Source organism: Dipteris shenzhenensis, chromosome 12, assembly GCF_047967505.1.
Source record: "Dipteris shenzhenensis isolate YYH24624 ecotype China chromosome 12, Dip_SZ_1.0, whole genome shotgun sequence".
Taxonomy (NCBI): Eukaryota; Viridiplantae; Streptophyta; class Polypodiopsida; order Gleicheniales; family Dipteridaceae; genus Dipteris; species Dipteris shenzhenensis.
In genome coordinates this window covers 18,809,708-18,829,086 of record NC_141607.1, presented here as the reverse complement: position 1 = coordinate 18,829,086, position 19,379 = coordinate 18,809,708, and the positions used below count along the sequence as shown (strand labels likewise).

At 46.6% G+C, this 19,379-nt stretch overlaps 1 pseudogene across 1 annotated transcript in view; it reads right to left on the bottom strand.

The window, feature by feature from the left end:
• The window catches only part of LOC147895930 (uncharacterized), a 92,150-nt pseudogene that overhangs the window by 33,957 nt on the left and 38,814 nt on the right, over positions 1 to 19,379 (bottom strand). The window contains exons 10-11 of the transcript XR_015541923.1: positions 12,041 to 12,309; positions 11,535 to 11,930 (exon numbers count right to left, since the gene is read on the bottom strand). The product of XR_015541923.1 is annotated as an uncharacterized LOC147895930 (transcript). The remainder of the gene's footprint in view (positions 1 to 11,534; positions 11,931 to 12,040; positions 12,310 to 19,379) is intronic.

Here is a 19,379-nt window from a genome sequence, read left to right as displayed (position 1 = left end):
CATCCTCCTCTCCTCCAAGTTTGTTGCTCGACCACCACTCCTGGGAGCATGTTCTTGCTCGTGGCTCGAGCTCTTCTCCTTCCTCCTACTGCTCAGCTCCTTTGCCACCCGAGCTCTTCTCCTTCCTTCTACTCTCCCCTGCCACCCAAGCTCTTCTCTGCTGCTTGAGCTCATCTCCAACGGGACCCGAGCTCTTCTCTATCGCTGTCACCATCTTTCTCCTTCCTTCTACTCTCCACTTCACTTCCCCCTACTCTTTCACTTCTCATCTCACGTCTTTTCTCCACCTTGCTCGGCCACCCGAGATTCCTCTCTTCTTCTTCTCTCCAAGCTACTTGCCAATTCCGAGCTTTTTCAACAACTCTTTCTTAACCTCACAACCTGCAATCTGTGCGGCTCTTCATAGTCATTTGGGCTCCTCTACTCACAAGCTCTCAAGCTTGTTGCTTGGTCGCCTCTCTTGGGAGCCTATTCTTGCTCGCGCCTATTTGAGCCTCTCCTGCTCCAAGCATTGGCCGCCTTCCAAACCATGTCTTCTCCCTACCAAAATTGAGAAAGCATAATCAAGAGCCTTGAATCCTCCAAATACAATTATGATTATTTAGTTATACCATGTTCTAGCCTCTCCCCCTCTCCTAGAAGGACTTGGTGAAGCGTCAAAAGAGGTCTTCAAAGAATGCATTTCCTTGAGGAGTGTCCCTAGGAGAGTTCGGTGACATTGTCTTCCAAGATGTAGCCAAGCAAGCCAACACAAGTTAATCACCTTGAAGATGCAAGTGGCATGGATGATGAAATATCCACGGTGACCTTTGTCTGCCCACCTCGGTCATGTCGTACTCCTATACCCCTATCGAGGCATGCAATAATCTAGAACGATATATCTATGTGTAGTGGCAGCATTGCAAACTCTGCAAGGATAATATCATCTAGAGTGCATCTCTTCTCTTTGAGCATGCACAAGAGAATTATCATTTCATCAGAGCGTCCCTTCCTACCTTCCCCTTCTTCTTGCTCTATCTAGAGGATGAGAGAAGCCCGCAAATGGAATCTCCCCTCTCCTCTAAGGTAGAGCCTCCCTTCCCTTAGCCTCGCCACGGTTCCTCGCCATCAAGTACTCCGGTGTCCTAGTGATTGCTCCTGGTCCTCGTTTGTTAGTTCAACTCACTCTCGCATCAGTTCATGGTTCTCCCTCAGCATTGGCGGACATTCCTTGTCAATTGGTCACCAAAAACTTGTTTTGGAGCAGTCCAGTGGCTGTTTTTTGACCTTTTGAGGTCCAATTTTGACGTTTTTTGACATTTTGGCACTGCCCAAACATAAACAACCCTGTCCCGCACCATTTCGAGGAAAAAAAATTCAATTTTTTGTCCGTACAGCTGTACTGACCTCTGCAAGCAGATGCACGACAGTGCCAAGAGTACGTACAGCTTGTCAAAAGGTGATTCCGAGCAGTTTTAGACTACTTTTTTGTATTTTTTGCTCAGATTTGGACTCCCATGACCTCCACCAGTGATTTGAGCTTCCCGAGCTTACCCACAAGTCATTTCGACTGTACTAACACTCCGGTACAGTGACTTGAGGCTTCTGACAGCGGGGAATACTCTTTTCACACCTCGTCATCTCCTACTGTACATTTTCACTCATTTTTTTGAGCACTTTCGCTCATTTTTTTGAGCCTCTTTTGCGCATTCACTAACTCTCTGATCGGCACATTGAGAGTCATTGACGTGATCTCCCTTGGTAGCTGCTCCTATGGTCTTCATCGATACATCTTTCGAGGCATCCTCGACATGAGCATCTTCGACACATCATCGACGAGCAGGATGTGCACACTTTTGTGCGGCAACTACTTCGGGCACATGGGATCTCTGCCCTTGCTATGCATAAAATGAATGAAATATATCTTTACTACTTTCTTGTTTGAGTCAAGGGTACTCTGCCCTAGGTTGTTCCCCAAAATGAATGCAAATAAATCATGTGTGTTGAGTCAAAGGTTCTCTGCCTTGGATAGTGAAAGGGACTGAAGGGGGAAGAAGAGCAAGAGTGAGAGAGTGAGAGAGAGAGAAGACTCAAGGTGTGTGGGTGTGAAGTGATGAGCCACACCACAAACTCATTTGTTTTATTAGGATTAGACTGAAGGGGGAAGAAGAGCAAGAGGGAGAGAGTGAGAGAGAGAGAAGACTCAAGGTGTGTGGGTGTGAAGTGATGAGCCACACCACAAACTCATTTGTTTTATTAGGATTAGGTTTGCCCTATGACTGTCAGTCATAGGTGTCCTATCTTTAATGAAGGGTTGGCAATGTGCCTTTACCCCAACAACCTCCCACCTAAAGGCCAATGTGCCTAAAGGGGAGAAAAGAATAAAAATTACAGCAATATACAGTTACTGTATACAAGACCATAAAATAAGAATGGTCTCATCCTAATCCCATGATGTGGCGGCAATGTGCAAACCGCTCTGTAGGCAAGCTCTTAGTGAGCAAATCTGCAGGATTATCATCAGTATGCACCTTCACAAGCTCAAGTCACTTGTCTTCCAGTACCTCCCTGATGAAATATTATTTCACTTCTATGTGCTTGGTCTTCTGATGAAAGACCGGATTCTTTGCCAACATGATAGCACTCTGACTATCACAATGCAAAACTGGCATATCTCTTGTAATGCCCAAATCTCCCACCAGTCGAGTAAGCCATATTGCTTCCTTGCAGGCCTCAGTGGCTGCAACATATTCAGCTTCAGTGGTTGACAGTGCAACGCATTTTTGCAACCGAGACACCCATGATATAGCACCTCCTGCAAATGTGAAAATATAACCGGTAGTAGACTTCCGGTTATCTGCATTCCCTGCATAGTCTAAATCTGTAAAACCATGCACCAATGCATCCTGCCTACCATAGCATATGCACAAGTCTTTGGTACCCTTGAGATACCTCAAGACACCTTTCACTGCTTCCCAGTGCCGCTTGCCTGGATTTGCCATATACCTGCTGATGACTCCCACCGCAAAAGCAATATCCGGACGAGTGGCAACCATGGCATACATCAAAGAACCAACTGCAGATGCATACGGAACCTTGGCCATTTCAGCCTTATCATCATCTGATCTGGGGCTGTCCTTACTGCTGAGTTTTAAATGTGGAGGCAACGCGGTACTAATAGACTTCCCCCCCTCCATTTTAAATCTTTGCAGTACTTTGTCAATATACTCCTTTTGTGACAGAAATAAAAGTCCCTTGGACCTGTCACGAGTAATCCGCATGCCAAGAATATGATTTGCATCACCCAAGTCTTTCATGTCAAAAGACTTATGCAATTGTTTCTTCAAAGCACTAATCTCATACTGAGATTTACTGGCAATAAGCATGTCATCCACATATAGAATGAGTAGCATCAAACTGCCATCCTTTGCCCGTTTGGTGTACAAGCAATGATCGGTCTCACACCTATGATACCCTTGGGACTGCATGAAGGCATCAAACTTCTTGTACCATTCTCTTGGCGCCTGCTTGAGTCCATACAAGCTCCTCTTGAGCTTACACACAAGCTGCTCTTTCCCTTTAACAGCATATCCCTCTGGCTGACTCATATAGATCTCATCATGGAGATCTCCGTGAAGAAAGGCTGTCTTCACATCCATCTGACATAAATCCATGTCGTCATGAGCAACAAGAGCTAACACTGCTCTCAAAGTAGTCATCTTGACTACAGGGGAAAAGATCTCATCAAAGTCAATGCCCTTCTCCTGCTTAAATCCCTTGGCAACCAATCTGGCCTTATACCTAGGTAAAGCATTTGAATCCACTTTGACTTTGTAAACCCACTTGCATGGCAAAACCTTTCTGCCTGCAGGTAACTGCACTAAGTCCCATGTATCATTCTGAAGTAGGGAGTCCATTTCTGACTGCATGGCTTTCTCCCACTTCTTTTTCTCCGTTCTTCCCATAGCTTCCTTGAAGTTGGAAGGCTCACCACAATCTGTCAGCATGATAAAATCAGCCACATTATTGGCTCCTGGAACAAACCTGGCAGGAGGCCGTTGTACACGGGTGCTCCTTCTAACAAAATGTTCCGGATTAGGCTGCTGTCCAACCTGTTCTTCATGCATGACGGGTGGCTGTACCACCATATCTGGCTGTTCTACAGCCCCATCTGCTGGCACATCCAGTGGTGCATCATTAGCAAAATTATCTGGCTGATTGTCAGCCTGTATACCCTCTTGAACAGGGTGATCTGCAGCAGCCTGCTGCTGCATATAAATGGGCATTCTTTGCTGTCCAACATCATCATAAATAACCCTCCTGTATTCCACAGGTTGCACGGGTTCCTTGTGTACACTATCCTCTTTAAAGATGACATCATTGCTGCGTATAATCTTCCGTTTAACGGGATCCCATAACCTGTACCCCATTTCACCTTCGTCACCATAACCCATAAAGATGCATCTGATAGACTTTGGATCCAGTTTGGTGCGTAGTTCTTTGCGTACATGAGCAAAACACTCGCAGCCAAATACACGTAAGTGCTTATATGAAGGTGGCTTGCCAGACCACACCTCCTCTGGCACTTTCAACTCCAAAGCCTTGTTTGGCGACCTGTTAATAATGTGAACTGCTGTTTGCACGGCTTCTGCCCAAAAACCATGGGGTAATGCAACATAAGACAACATACATCGAACCTTCTCCTGAATAGTTCGATTCATACGCTCACTTGCACCATTTTGAGATGCATTATGAGGGGCTGTGAGTTCCTGTTTGATGCCCTTAGCTTGGCAAAACTGCACAAAAGCATGTGACACATACTCACCCCCATTATCGGATCTGAGGCATTTCAGCCTGCGACCTGTCCGATTCTCAACCTGAGCGACAAACTTCTTGAAATCATCTAAGGCATCTCCCTTATGCTTCAAGAAATAGACCCACACTTCGCGTGTGGCATCATCAATGAAAGTAATAAAATATTTTGCACCCCCTAGTGATAACTGTGGCATCTCACACACACAAGTAGGCAAATCTGAAAAAGAAAGAGGCGGCAGATAACCCAAACGTGACAGTTCTTGCATTCCTTTAACAGACATGTGTCCCAACCGGCTATGCCACAATGAAACCTTTGGCAGCTCGGTTATGGCAACAACATGATTACCCACACTGGAAACATAAAGAGGATACAAGGTATCACTCTTAAAACCCTCAGCCACTACAGCCTGGCCATCAGTAATCACCCATTTGGAATCCCCAAATGTGGTGTGGTAACCACTGTCATCCAATAAGCCAGTGCTAATCAGATTTTTCTTGATTTGCGGCACATGGCGGACACCATCAAGCATGAATATGCGTCCATCAGGAAATACTATCTGTATACTGCCAATCCCTGCAATTTGACATGCATAGTTGTTCCCAAGATGAACAACTCCATGAGTACCTGTGTAGGAAGTAAACCACTCCCTATGAGGAGTAACATGAAAAGAGGCACCTGAATCCAAGAGCCAGGTGTGCATGTCGTGACCATCAATAACCAAGGCATGTGCTATTACAGCAGAAGAGCATAAAACATCATGTATGTCACTGTCACTGTCCTCTGCTGCAACATTCACTGCATCGAAGTCATCTGCCTTGACCTTGCCTTTGCCTTTGCTTGCATTTCCTGCATCCTTTGTTTGAGCCTTCTTGGCTTTCTGATCCCGTATGAACTTGAAGCACTTAGACTTCACATGTCCCTTCTTGCCACAATAAAAGCATTCAATATCCTTTTTGCCACGGGACTAACTGCGAGATTTGGACTTACTAGCAGATCTCCCCTTCTGCTGAGTCCTGCCTCTATCCTGTACCTGCAAAGCATTTGAAGACTTGCTGCCCGCATTATTCTTCCTACTCATCTCCTCCATGAGGAGAGAGCTCTCTACATCAGCATATATAAGAGTGACATTTGAATTAGACAGGGTGGTCTTGAAAGTGTCCCAACTCTCAGGGAGGGTACACAACAAGAAAGTAGCCTTGAACTCCTCATCAAGATTCAACCCCTGTGCAATCAGCTATGTAAAGATGGCATTGAACTCACTCAAGTGTGAGGTCATAGCTGTACCTTCCTTCATGCGAAGATCAACCAGCTTCTTCAGCCAATAAACCTTACTGGCTGAGCTCTTTTGGGCATACAGTTCTTCTAGCCTTTGCCATAGACCATAAGAGGTCTTTTCAGCCTGAACATTGAACACAAGAGTGTCTGAAATAGTGAGCATGATAGCTGCCCTTGCGGACAAATCAAGCTCTTCCCAGTCATCAGCTGCCATGTTAGATGGCTTGACACCCTTCACCCTTATGGGCTTGGCAATCTTCTTTAACAGAAGTACATTCAAGCACTGTTCTGCCCATAATGCATAGTTGTGTGCTCCTTCCAGTTTCTTTATGTTCAGAATTGAAGAATCACTTCCCCCTGATGCCATATCAGATAAGGAAAGTATCTGACTCCCTGGAAGTAAAAAAGGACTGAATAAAAATTCTGATTTCTCAGAAAAAAAAAAACCTGCTCTATTCAAGAGCCAGAAGCACTCTCAATGGTGCTGTTTTTTTACTGTCAGGAAAATCTGCAGCAAAACAGTAAATGACCCTGCAAATACTGTACCGTGCTCAAAGAGGCATAAAAACAGTAATTTCTGACTGCTGCAGTTGCTCAACAAGTGCTTAACAGTGCATAATCATCTAACAAAGCACAAACACTGCTGTAAACACTGCTGTACTAACTGTACTGATCACTTCTCCCACCTCAGATGAGGTATTGCACTGAGTTAATATGCATAAACCACTTGGCAAACACCAAAAAAAAAAAAAAAAGACACTTCAGCCTGTCACAAAACCTGCAACAGAAAATGGGATAAATCCCAAGCAATCACCCTTATACCAAGGGGAGAAAATGCATCTGAAGATCTCTGTCGGTAACCCAAGTGCTATCAAACAAAGTCTGGGCAAAAGCCCCTTGATCTGACACCTGAATGAAGTGGAGAACACCTCAACACTGAGGTAGCATGCAATATGAAAATCTCTCTGACAAAATCATCCACCAGTGTAATGCATATACTGCCCTGTGTAGAAATGACATACACAGATCCCAACGTACAAACACTCAATGAGGAACCTTTTGAGCACTGTCAACGATGGACAGTTAGGGACCGAGTAAACTCGATGCGCCCTGGCCAAGCGTGGCTCAACTGAGGTTCTCTGAGTGTGGCACAAGAAATGTGACCTGCAAGAAAATGTCACCTCGACACTGCGGAAATCAAGACAAATGTGTGCTCTCTGGCACCACACTGCCTCAAGGCATACAATGCATCACCTTCCGGGCAAAAGCCCTATGATCTGCTCACCTGTAAACTGAGATTCAAACCCAGTAAAAGCATATGTCCTCTTGCAAAATCAAGGCATTACCTTCCCAGAACAAAATAGCTGTGCAATCAACCACACACTGTGGTTGTCTTCACCTCAAGCACGAGATGAATGAAAGTACTTGCTGTACTTTCAAGATAACACAGTTTTGTGAACTGAAAAATGACCCTGAATCAAGAGGAATGAAGAGCAGAGTGATCTTTCTCCTCTCTTCCTTCCCCAAACAAAGAAAATGTACCTCCCTGCTGCAAAAATAGGAAGCAGCTCCCTGTACCTGCGCTGTGAAGATCCGTACAGATGTACGGCTCCTGTACGGAATCCCAGAAGAGGGAAAACAAAAATGTCGAAAGGTTTGTCCAGATGTGACTCCCTGCAGGTGTGGCGGCGTCGTCCGTACAGCTGTACGGCAGTCCGTACGGTGTGGTCTGTGCGACGCCTCGAAACAGCTAGCAGCAGCTGCTGGCTGCTGGCGTAATGCGGCGCTGCTGTGCTGCAGCTAGCAGCTGCTATACAAAAAAGCCCGCGCCCGCCCGCGCCCGCTAGATGACCACGCCCGCGCCCGCTCTGCTCCCGTGTCCTGCTCGATACCCGTGCCCACACCCGCGCCCTGATTCGTGCCAGCGCCCGAACCCACGATGCAGTGCCGTCGCGCGATGCCCGTCCGTACGGATGTACGGACGACGTACGTCCGTACGGGCCAGTCAGTAGAGCGTTGTACGGAGGGGGGTGGGTAGGCTGGTCAAGGGTAGAAGGCTCTGATACCAGTTGAAAGGGACTGAAGGGGGAAGAAGAGCAAGAGGGAGAGAGTGAGAGAGAGAGAAGACTCAAGGTGTGTGGGTGTGAAGTGATGAGCCACACCACAAACTCATTTGTTTTATTAGGATTAGGTTTGCCCTATGACTGTCTTAAGACAGTCATAGGTGTCCTATCTTTAATGAAGGGTTGGCAATGTGCCTTTACCCCAACAGATAGTCCTCCTAAAAAGATGTATTTTCCTATTTTTTTTTGGTGTGTGGCTCCATGTCTCTCATTAGCCCCTGGAGCCAGGAGGGGATGTACTGTGGGAACCATGTATTGGCTTTGATAGGTTTAGAGGGGGATGTATTGTGGGAGCCATGTATTGGCTTTGATGGGTCTCGTTATCAGGCCTGCCCGAGTTCCAGCATGGTGGTGTATTCCTAGACCTATGAGTTGGTCATGTAGCCATGCTATAATGTGAGCCTCTGAGCATGTTGAGTCTCAAGCCATGAGATTGCTTGGATCAACCTCTGAACATGCTCAGACTTTAGCCTCTGAGTTACATGGGGTGCACAGTTTGATGACCGTCATTGTCATCTTCTGTTCTTGGTTCCATTCCAATAGTCCCTCACCTTACACCGTCATTGTCATGTTCAATTCTTGGTTCCATTCTAGTAGTCTCTCACCTTGCCTTCATGGGGGGGTGTTGGAATATGAAGCCAAAGTGAGTCAAAAATGAGTGTACTAGGTATCTAGTACGTGTTTTATAGTCTAGTGAGTCCTATGGATGCAACGTGTCATATTGGGAGTTATCCCATATGCATAGGTGTTCATATGTGTGTGTGTGCTCTTATATAAGAGCTGTACTTGTCTAGTGTCAAATCAATCAAGTATCAAGCTACAAGCTCTTTGGTCTACATGTGAGTACTTTCATTTTGGTTCATTGCTATAGTCATTTCAATTCCATTTCATTATGTCTCTCTTTGAGTATCACTTCCTCTCTCCCTAGTCTACTCTCTCTTTCTCTCTCCACCATGTTCCTTCACAAATGACCACGTAGCGAGTTGTTCTGACAATATTGGAGAGTCAAACAGTAGGGATTTCATGTTTGCACAAGCTGTAAGTGGCCCTGAAATTTTGCCTCTCAAGTCTCACTAGTAATGTGTGTTCCCTAGTTTGATTGACTTGAGCAACCGGTTTCTCTTTTCAACAAAAGTGGCCCTGAAAATTCTGCCTCTAGTCTCATTAGTAATCTAGTTTGATAGGCTTGAGCAACCAATTTTTCTTTTCAACAATATGACCTGCACATTCGAAGACATGAATGTGACAGCTTCGCTTCAAGTGGGAGCGGTGCTAAGCATCTTGCTTTACTAACATTTTAGGGCACATCAGCATATTGGAAGGTTCTTGTAGAGTGCTTCACCCCAGGTTCATGCCTGAAGTAGCGACATCTTGCCCCTTCGTCTATTATTTCGTGGTGCCTCTTTTACCAACAACAGTGATAAATGATGATGCGAGCAGCCTTATTTACTCCCTCAGGTCTTGTTCTGGTGTGTGTGCTATCTTGCTGGGGGAAGCCAAGTTTCCTATTTTGCAAGATTTGGGGCAAGGCTTCGTACCCCTCAAATTTCTTACCGAAGCAGGTTTTGTGCGGGTTTGTTTCATTGGGTTTTAAGAGGTTGCAGATTGAGAGTTTCTTGCCAGCTCTATTTTTTGGATTTTCTATGGAGGTTTTGGGAGGGAGATTACTCTCCCACCCATATTGTTGCAGATGGCTAGAGTAAAGCAGACAGCTGGGCCATTGAAAAAAAGTGTCCCAATGTGGAACGAGGGAGGGCGCAAAGGCTTCAATAGTATTCATGTGTCCTCACGGAGATCAAGAGGACATTGAAACATCTTATGCACGCCATACCCAAGCTCCCTTTCTAGTGACTTGTCACGTCCACATGCGAACACTTTCGATTGACAACGTGATAGCAAAGATCTGCCCTAGGAGCATTGCATGAGGCTGCCAAAGATTTCTTGGTCAAGCTCTTCGAGGATAGTTACGTATTGGCAGCCCACACTCATAGGGTAACAGTTTTTCCTAGGGACAAGAACGTTGTAAATCATACTCCAATACTATGTCGTTACAAATGGAATATATTATTGTTTCACTGTAAAAAGTGAGGTTTAAATCCATCTGGTTAGAGATCATGTACACCTTTGGAAACCAATGGCACTGATGTTCTACACTTTTTGGCACTCCTTCCTAGTTTTCATTCGTATAGAGAAACACACATTGAGCCAGCAAGATTAGACACAGATGATGGGTGAATTTATCACATTTTATGACCTTCTAGTTTTGTAAAGCTTGATATCATGCCCACCCTTAAGTCTAGAATTTCAGAACCTTGTCTTTATCAAAGACACCTTTGTTAGGAATCAACCAAGGGTATGCATAGCGGAAGACTGATAGAATAGCCCAGGAGCTCACACAGTGTGTGGTGTGGGTGGAATCACAAACTCTCTTACTTAATGTGCTTCACATATATGTGCAGATCAACAAATAGACAATGCTCAAGAGAGATATAGGGAGAGATATAGGACCAACAGTCTAATGGGCACAATATGACAGAGGGCCAAAGTCCCAACAAATCATGGTCTTTTGTCCTCACCAAAAGATGATGTCTTACTACCTCTGGGGAAAACCTAGATCCCTGAGTCCGCATGCTACCTGATGAGCGTATGTAGACTTTCGTCTCCCTGTCCGATCCCCCACATCTTGCTGCCCTGAGTGTCAGCCTAGGTGTGCAGCCCTTCTTCAAGCTCTTTGTCTGCAATACACAGCAGCTTGGAGTAGGCCCGCATCAGCTGCTCCTCTGCTCCAAACCTGCTCCCTGAAAGGCTTCCCTGGTGAATGATGAATGAGGCCCCATATGCAACGACCCAGCAGGGCCAAAATGGCCAACTGCTGCAGGTCTGCAAACCGACCCACCAGCCCTTTATGGGGCTGTGTGCTGGCCGACCAAGCAGATCTCAGCCCTATATAAGGGCAGGGTACTGCCCCTTTGCAGCCCTCTTTTCTGGCCACACCCTACCCCAAGTAGTGCGGAGCTTTGCTGCCTTATTTCCGCCTGATGTCAGGCCATTGCCAGGCCCTGGAACCTCTCCAACAGTTATCGTACACCCTCTGCAAGAATCCCATACAGCATACCCCTGTCCTGCCCTTTCTCCAGGTCTCCGTACAGGCCCGCCATCTTTTCCTATGTACACCCTCCAGCATGCTCTCCTCATATGGGGGCTTACAGATGGGGAGGTGACCTTTCCAACAACCTTGGTGCCCTATTTCCTCTTTCTTCATCTAATGGTTGGATATCTCTAACTCATACCTGCATGTAAAAACATAAAACAGCCAGAAAATGGAAACAAGGTATGCTTACCTCTTCTTCAAGTGCCCCCAAAGCTGAATTTCTGCCCATATTTGCTGTGTCTGGTCTGTGGGTACCTCTTACTACCACAACACCCACCTTCAAAGTGTCCTCATTTTCATTTTTCTTATCAGCTATCATATTAGCAGTTTCTAAATCCATCGGAAGAGAGTTCTTGGTTGAAGTTTTGATATCCCCCACAAACCAAGCACTTCATGAATCTGCCAGAAGTCCAGTATCAACGGCTTGAGGGACAATATTCTCAAAAGAAGCATTTTGTGAATCTGCCAGAATTCCATTATCAATGAATTGAGGGACAATATTCTCAACAGCATCAGAATCCACCAAAGGCAGGACCCCTTCGTTTGCCCTTACAAGGATAACTGCTCTCCATTCTAAGCCCTTGGCCTGTCATCAGGGCAGTCAAATTCTTGGTTAAATCAACTTCATTATGACATTCAACCTCATTTGGCTCTTGTTGTGAATAAAGTCTTTACAGAAAGTTCATAGAAACAGACCTGATGTATAGTAGAGAGAGTCACTGCATCAAGAGGAGCACTCGTAGCTGTGCATTGACTTTCTGATTGGGGACCACAACTTTCCCTAGACTCCCCTAGCTCACCATCATGCAGTTTTAACAAAACACGATCTAAAAAGGACTGCAATTGATTCATGCCATCAGCATGCTCTCTATCAGAATTACTCGGTGACGATCCATAGCTTGCTAGCAAAGAAAGCCGCCGTCTTTTCTGTTGCATAAGGTGCCTGTAACTAGTCGATCGAGCACCTGAGGATTGGACGTTTGGTTTATAATGGACTTCTCCCAGTGAATAAAGTGAGGTGAGATATTCAAAGTTGAAAAAAACTTCAAAACACATTCTAGAAAGGTGAAAAGGAGAGTAACAATTAAAAAACTTGAACAATCAAATCTGGAATACAAAACTTTCTTTACACGAGAAAAAAGATACTGACATCTTTTATAGAATTAGCAATCCACACCTGATTTACAGCTCACAATGGCACCACTCTGCCTTGCTTTCTCATCAATAAAATGCAACTACATTTGCGGACTTTGTCCCTGACTTGTTGTGGAGCCACATAGATCATACCAGTGAATCTCACCTTCTCATCCAACCTTACATTACTCAATGATACCCAAATGTTCAGCAGCATTGCTTCAAAAAATCACTTTACCAGAAGGAAAAGGGATATTTCCACGAAACCAAAAAACAAAAAGAAAATGATCAAGTGCACCTAGCTAAACAGACAAGAAACGCAGAAGAGTGAAGCTATACAACTGCAAACAAAATAGAGTATTCAAGTCTAACTCAAAAGGCCTGCCCATTATTCGAGCCATGCTTGAAGACTGGTACTGCTAAAGCAGAACAATTTCCAATCGCTGGAAAAGATTCTATGAACCCATAACTTCTAAGTTTTTTCTATCTGACCTCCTTGCAAAATCTCCGCTCTCTCTCTGAGATAGAAATGCAGATACAAATGGGGATTCAGCTAGGTAAGATAGCGGAAGAAATAACCCAAGCTGCAGATGCCAAGGCCAGCCATCATGCCTTACTTATAAAGGATCTGGAAACTCAAGTCGCCAACCTCAAAGCAGAAAATGAAAGATTGAAGACATGCACTCAGCTTGAGGAAGGAGAGACTCAGCCACCTTTCAATGAGGAGCTGAACACACTCAAGACAACCTTTCAACGACGAGTTGAACACACTCAAAACAGAGAATGAAGATATGGCTGTCCTACAGGTCACGTTACAAGGGATGTATGTTGAATACTCACAAAGGGAAGGCAGAAAAAAAGGGAATAGAAAGAGGTAGTCAAGAAGGGCACATCAGCCCCAAAGAAGGAATTCATTTCTGATGCCCTAGGGGAGAAGAGAAGCAATAGTAAAGCATTAAATGTCCTTGTTAGAAGCCTAGCAGTGGGAGATACTCCTTTGGCAGATGCCAAAGCATTGGATGTCAATCTCACCTTTGAGGCTCTTGGAGGATGGACAAGGCTGATGCACTGACAAGGCCTATGGTGTTGAAATTCAGGACCACAGCGGATAGGTCCACCTTCATGAGCATTAGGGCAGCTATGAAGGGGACCTCACGCTTTTGCAGCAAGAGCACCGAAGAGAGGGGATAGTCCGAGGGATGGCAGCGAGGCAGGAGGGAAAATGGTCTGCATACAGAGATGGCAAAGTAATCATACAAGAGAAGGCAGAAAGGGAAGAAAGAGATGCCGACAACACATCACAGTGTCGGGGCTTATGAGAAAGGGACATAGGACTGGTTTGAGTATGGCTGTTTGGAATTGTAATGGAACCCTTTGGTCTGACCCAGGGTTTCTCATATACCTACACAAACAAAGGAGTCATCTTCTACGCTGAGACAGGTGAAAGCCCAAAAGAGAGGACTACCCATTATGAGAGGGTACACCTAAGAGTCAGGTCACAAGAAGGAGATGAGGAGGGTACTGCGACATGAGGCTTTGGGGGTATAGCTGTCCTTTTCTGATCACACTTGAGACCACTCATATCGTTGATGCAAAAGGAGGAGTATGCACCGCACATGTGGATACAAATTCAGCACACATGGTACACAGCCGCTTTTTATAGTTCTGTGCTACTTCCCCCCAGATACATCATATTATGTGCATGAGGTCACAAGAAAGGGTCATAGCCCCTATGAGATGATATATGATGATATCACAGAGTTCTCTAGGCATGGGGAGACCCTCCTTCTAGGCGACTTCAATGCACGTACAGGGGACAGATAGATTGGCTTGCTTGATTTCAGATCGGACCCCCTGAGAAAACCAAATATGGATCCTACAGAGATGGGGATAGTGAGGCACTCAAACGATGTACCACTTGTGATAGGCTATGGACCGACAGGCTATGGACCACTTATTGGAGATGGGAGCAGTGCATGACTTGATCATCTATAGCGGTCTCTAGAGATGGCCATTATCCAAAGGGCTTACTTGTTTCCCACATGGAGGGGCGAGAAGTACAGTGGACTACTTGATGGGCTCTCCATTCTTTGTGGGAGGGGCGAGAAGTACAGTGGACTACTTGATGGGCTCTCCATTCTTTGTGTCTGCACATGACCTCATTGCCCCTCCCCCCCCCTTGGCGTCAACCACTTCTACCCGACTTTCAACATCTCGATTACCATGCTAGCCGCCACAGCACGGGACGGGACCCTCCTGCTGCCATTCATATCCAAATACATTTTGACCATGCCCTTGATGTGGTATATTCGGGCCATTTGTCTCATGAGTTCTCGACCTTCCTTGGAGATGATGCAAATCTCACCCATGCCTTGTCTCAATCAGGAGGATGTTGCCACCACATGATTTCACTCCGCACCATGCCCCCAGCTAGGAAGATGCCCCAGAACACATGGTTTGATGGTGTATGCCGAGAGATGAGATCTCACCTCATACATGGGCAGGATTTGAGGCACCTTATGATGCCCAAGGCGCAGTGGATCTCACGCTGCCTAACACACAGTAAGAGACGGGCTTTCCTCTCACATAGGATGGATGAGGTGATCTAATCATTCCAAGGGGGGACCCCACCATTTGTCACATGCACTAGGGTCAAGCCCAAATGGCAATGACAACTAGCTGCCTAGTTTGCCTGAAATGGCCCAAAAGGGCCTGGTTCTATCAAGGGCCAGCAGTTTGGTCGGCGACCAGCCAGTCGGTTGTGCTGGCCCAAGGTTGAGAAATCCCTATATAAGGGGCCTTCAGCCCCCCTTTTCACTCACTCAGCCTTCCGCAGTTCAGGACTCAGCTCCCAACCTCCAGCAGTACTTCCAACCAGCATATGTGCGAGGATTGGGTGTCCTATTTCCGCAGCATAGTTCCATCTCCTGCATGTCGTAGTTAGGGGAGTGATCTCAGCATAGTTTTGTATGCCGATTTGGCAACCATGTATAAATAAAGCAATGTACTATAGTTAGATAAGTCTCTCGTGTCTCTCATGCTTGAGTTAGCCTTTTATATTCATCTATTTTCCGCATAGCAAGTTCCCGCATGTTACACCATTGCATGGGGGCTTCTCTCTTCAGGAAAACCACCTATTCCCATGGCAGATCCGAGCGTTTGGCACACATCGCAACATCACTCTACAACGTCTCAATCCAAGCACCATCTGATATGCCCTCCTTGCCTAGGCCCATCACATCTATCTTGTGTATTGCACAAAATGTGCAAGCTCCATTGCTCCACAACCGTAGAGCACAGGGATTGCAAACTAAGCATTTTGCACATGGACAAGAGGTCTTGGCTCCAACCTTAGCACAAATGTTCAATCATGTTCTATGACATGGCTTCCCACCTACTTGGAATAGCACCACCATTGTGCCAATGTACAAAGCAGGGGACCTTATGGACCCTGGGTACTACTGTACTCATGATTGCCCACGGGCCACACATTGGCCAAGATTTATGGATCAATGCTAGAGAGACAGCTCAACTCTTACACAGAGGCACAGGGGCAGCGAGCTTTGGGGCAGGCCGGGTTCCAAAGGCAGCACTCTATCCTTGACCACATGAACTTTTTACTCTTCCAAACGTCATGAAGGAGGCAAGGTCGAGATCCCAAAACGTCTATGCTATGCTTGCTTTGTTGAAAGGCCTTTGACACGATTCCATGAGCCCACATGATTAGGAGACTTCGAGAGATGCAAATCTCAAGAGTCCTAATTTGGGCCATGATGAGCCTATAGACAATGATTTCAGGCACACTTCCAGGACCTCCCAACAAAGGGATGGCTATTGGATACACTAGTGAGGCCGATAAGCCATGTACGCAACACCCTTCTGGGAGAGTGATCTCTCAACGGCTAACTAGAGGAGATTTGAGAGACTACATGTGATTATGGGATCCTGGATGATTCGGAGACTTGAGAGACTACAAGTGATTATGGGATCCTGGATGATTCGGAGACTTGAGAGACTACAAGTGATTATGGGATCCTAGATGATTTGAGAAAGAAAGAAGAAAGAAAGTTTATTAAAGTCTTCGGGAGACCGTGAAGGTCTATGAGACTAAAGATAACTGATACAATGAGCATAACGGTGGCGGTCTCAAAACGGGCCAGCCAACCGTTTCTACAAAAAAGAGGTTATGAAGGACGGTGTGTCTAGTCCTGATACAAAAAATATGTGTCTACCTCCAGATGATACAAAAAAGAAGGGAGGGGCACCAAAAATGGGGCAGAGGGGGGAGATACAGTATATATGTGCAGGTGGTGATCGTCAGAGACCAATCCTAGAAGGGCCGTCAAATGGGAGGCCCAAAAAAACCCTGCGATAGATGATTGGCCTCTGACGTCACGCGGCCTAGTCGAGCTCGGTCGTCTGGGGCGATGGGTGGCCCTGTGGATGAGGGCAACGGTAACCCCGGTGGGGCGGGCAGAGAGCAGAGACGAGATGTCATGGACCCGGATGTGTGAGTCTGTCCGCTGGCGCAGCTGTCGTGGATCTGGCTCTCGCTCACGTCCGCGTCGTCGGCTAGACTGAGGAGAGGTATCCTGTGACTGGAAGAAATCAGTGATAGGCCGCTGGGTATCCTCACGCTGTGTGTGCTGCTCGTGTCGCCGTGCTCGGAGAAAGGTATCTCGGTGGCGAGTCATCTCATGTAAGAAAGCGGCTAGGCATCGCTAATCCGGGAACTGCAGCATGTGTGGGAGGGGGCCGAATCTGTCGCGGAAGAGGCAGTGGTACTGGCCTCGAATGGCATAATAGATAGGACATCTGAAAGCAAAGTGCTCCTCCGACTCGATCTCTTGCAAGTCGCAAAGTAGGCAAAGGCGGTCCTCTCGTGGGATACCCTCTGCGCATCCGCTCTCGATCCGTAATCGGTGTGACGAGACCCTAAACTGACCAAGGGAGATCCGGAGCGCATGTGGTAGATGAAGCTGTGTGTAACCCGGAGGTGTAATGAAGCCCTCCTGTGAGATCTGGAGGCAGTGTCGGCGGTAGAAGTCGAGCTTCACAGGAAGCTCGGAGTGAAGAAACCATGTCCGCCAGGTGTGGAGCTGGAGCAGATCCGCTCGAATGAGCCGGTTAACCTCCTGGTCAGTGGGGGAGAGGGGAGATGGTGAAGCGTCGACGATGTACTGAAAAGGAGGCAACCGGTCTAAGTCGAGGCCCAGTCGGGTGAACCAACTGGAAAGACGACTATACCAGCATTGCTGGTCCCCATCAACGGATAAGGCCATAGAGGAGGATAGGGCTAGCCAAGGTAGGCGGAGGCAACCGTCTGCGGAGGAGCTGAAATCCCTGACACTGTGGAGATAGGTGATAGCCTGAAAAGCCGCATCAAGTTGTAGGGGTGAGGCGCCGAACTCTGCTAGAATGATCTGGTGTGGTACCGATGGTTTGCTGCGGATCATCCGAGCAAACATCAATATCTGTAGGCGCTCGACTCGAGCCCACTCGGTGTCTGAAAGGTCGACTTCCCACCAAGGGCTACCGTGCATGCCTGCTAGGCACACCAAAAAGGAGAGACTTGATCCGCAGGTCCTGGAAGTGGGAGTGGTAGCACTGTCGCTCCAGCCTGGCAAGAGTGATTATGGGATCCTCGATGATCCTTAAATTCCTCATCAAATAAATTTGAGAGACTACTACTAATTATGGGATCTTGGATGATTTGCAGTAAGCCTTAAGTTCCTCATTAGATAGTACAGGCAAAGTTCGCCATGACACTGCTTCAGATTGATGCTATCCTCCCAAACAATGACATTTCTTCAAAGCGTTTCGGCTTTGTCGACTACTGAGATTGGCACTAGTGTCATCCAAGAGACTAGCAGATAGACGGGTTAGCACGGCATGGTATGCATGGGTATAAAGATGTTTCACCAATCAAGGTGTTCACATGGACCGACTCCCTCCCTTTCTAGCTTGGATGCACTAGATCCCCTTCCACGAGATGAGATCAATCATACCATACATTGGATCTACTCCAACTCTATACGCTATGGACTTGGGGAGGGACCCCAGAGTCCCCCACCAAGATCCAATTCTACCGCAACTACTTATCACATAATGGAGTGATCATAAACCCCTAGTCCCTAGAGGGCAGAGGAGTTTCACGTGCATTGAGGGTTGCCATTGGGCAAATACAGGTCTCGTCCCATCAATAGAGGATCAAGGTAGGGAGAGCTGCAGGCACACCCAAAGAGCAGCTAATCTATAGAATATGCACACTGGATGAGGTAGAGTCAAATGAGCCTTTCTTATGTACTTGCCCAATCAATTATGAGATTTGAGGGCGATACCATTGCCTCTTTCAGGAGAGGCTCCAATCTCTTGGCTGATCAACTTCCATGACCAAGTCTGTGTTGGCCTCTACCTGATTGTGATGCGACGGCACAAAGAGACCCTATTAAGACAGATCAAGCAGAAGCAGGAGATGATAGCGTCGTAGGAGATTGTGGCAGACTGAGCACAACGGCATGTCGCGAACTTCTATGCATTTGAGTCGACTCCAAAACATAGTGAGGTGGAGGAGGAGGAGCCAACCAACATGAGGGTAGAGTGGATTCGGAGGAAGAGACGAAAAGGATCTGCAGAGCTAGAGATATGGAGGCGCATGACACAGAGGCTAACCAAAGCATGCGTGATAGAGGTCCAGCCTATCTCAGCTCTTCTTAGAGGGAACCAGTAGAGCCGAGCTGTCACTCTTCATATGGCCCACTGGATACACAGAGATCATGGCACAATGAAAGACGACAGGACAGACACAAAAACGAGATATCTTCACAGCTCACCAAAGAGCCACCCCAGCACCTGGTTTTGTGTTTTGAGTAGTAGTGTCGAGTCTTGAGTCTTGGGTTTG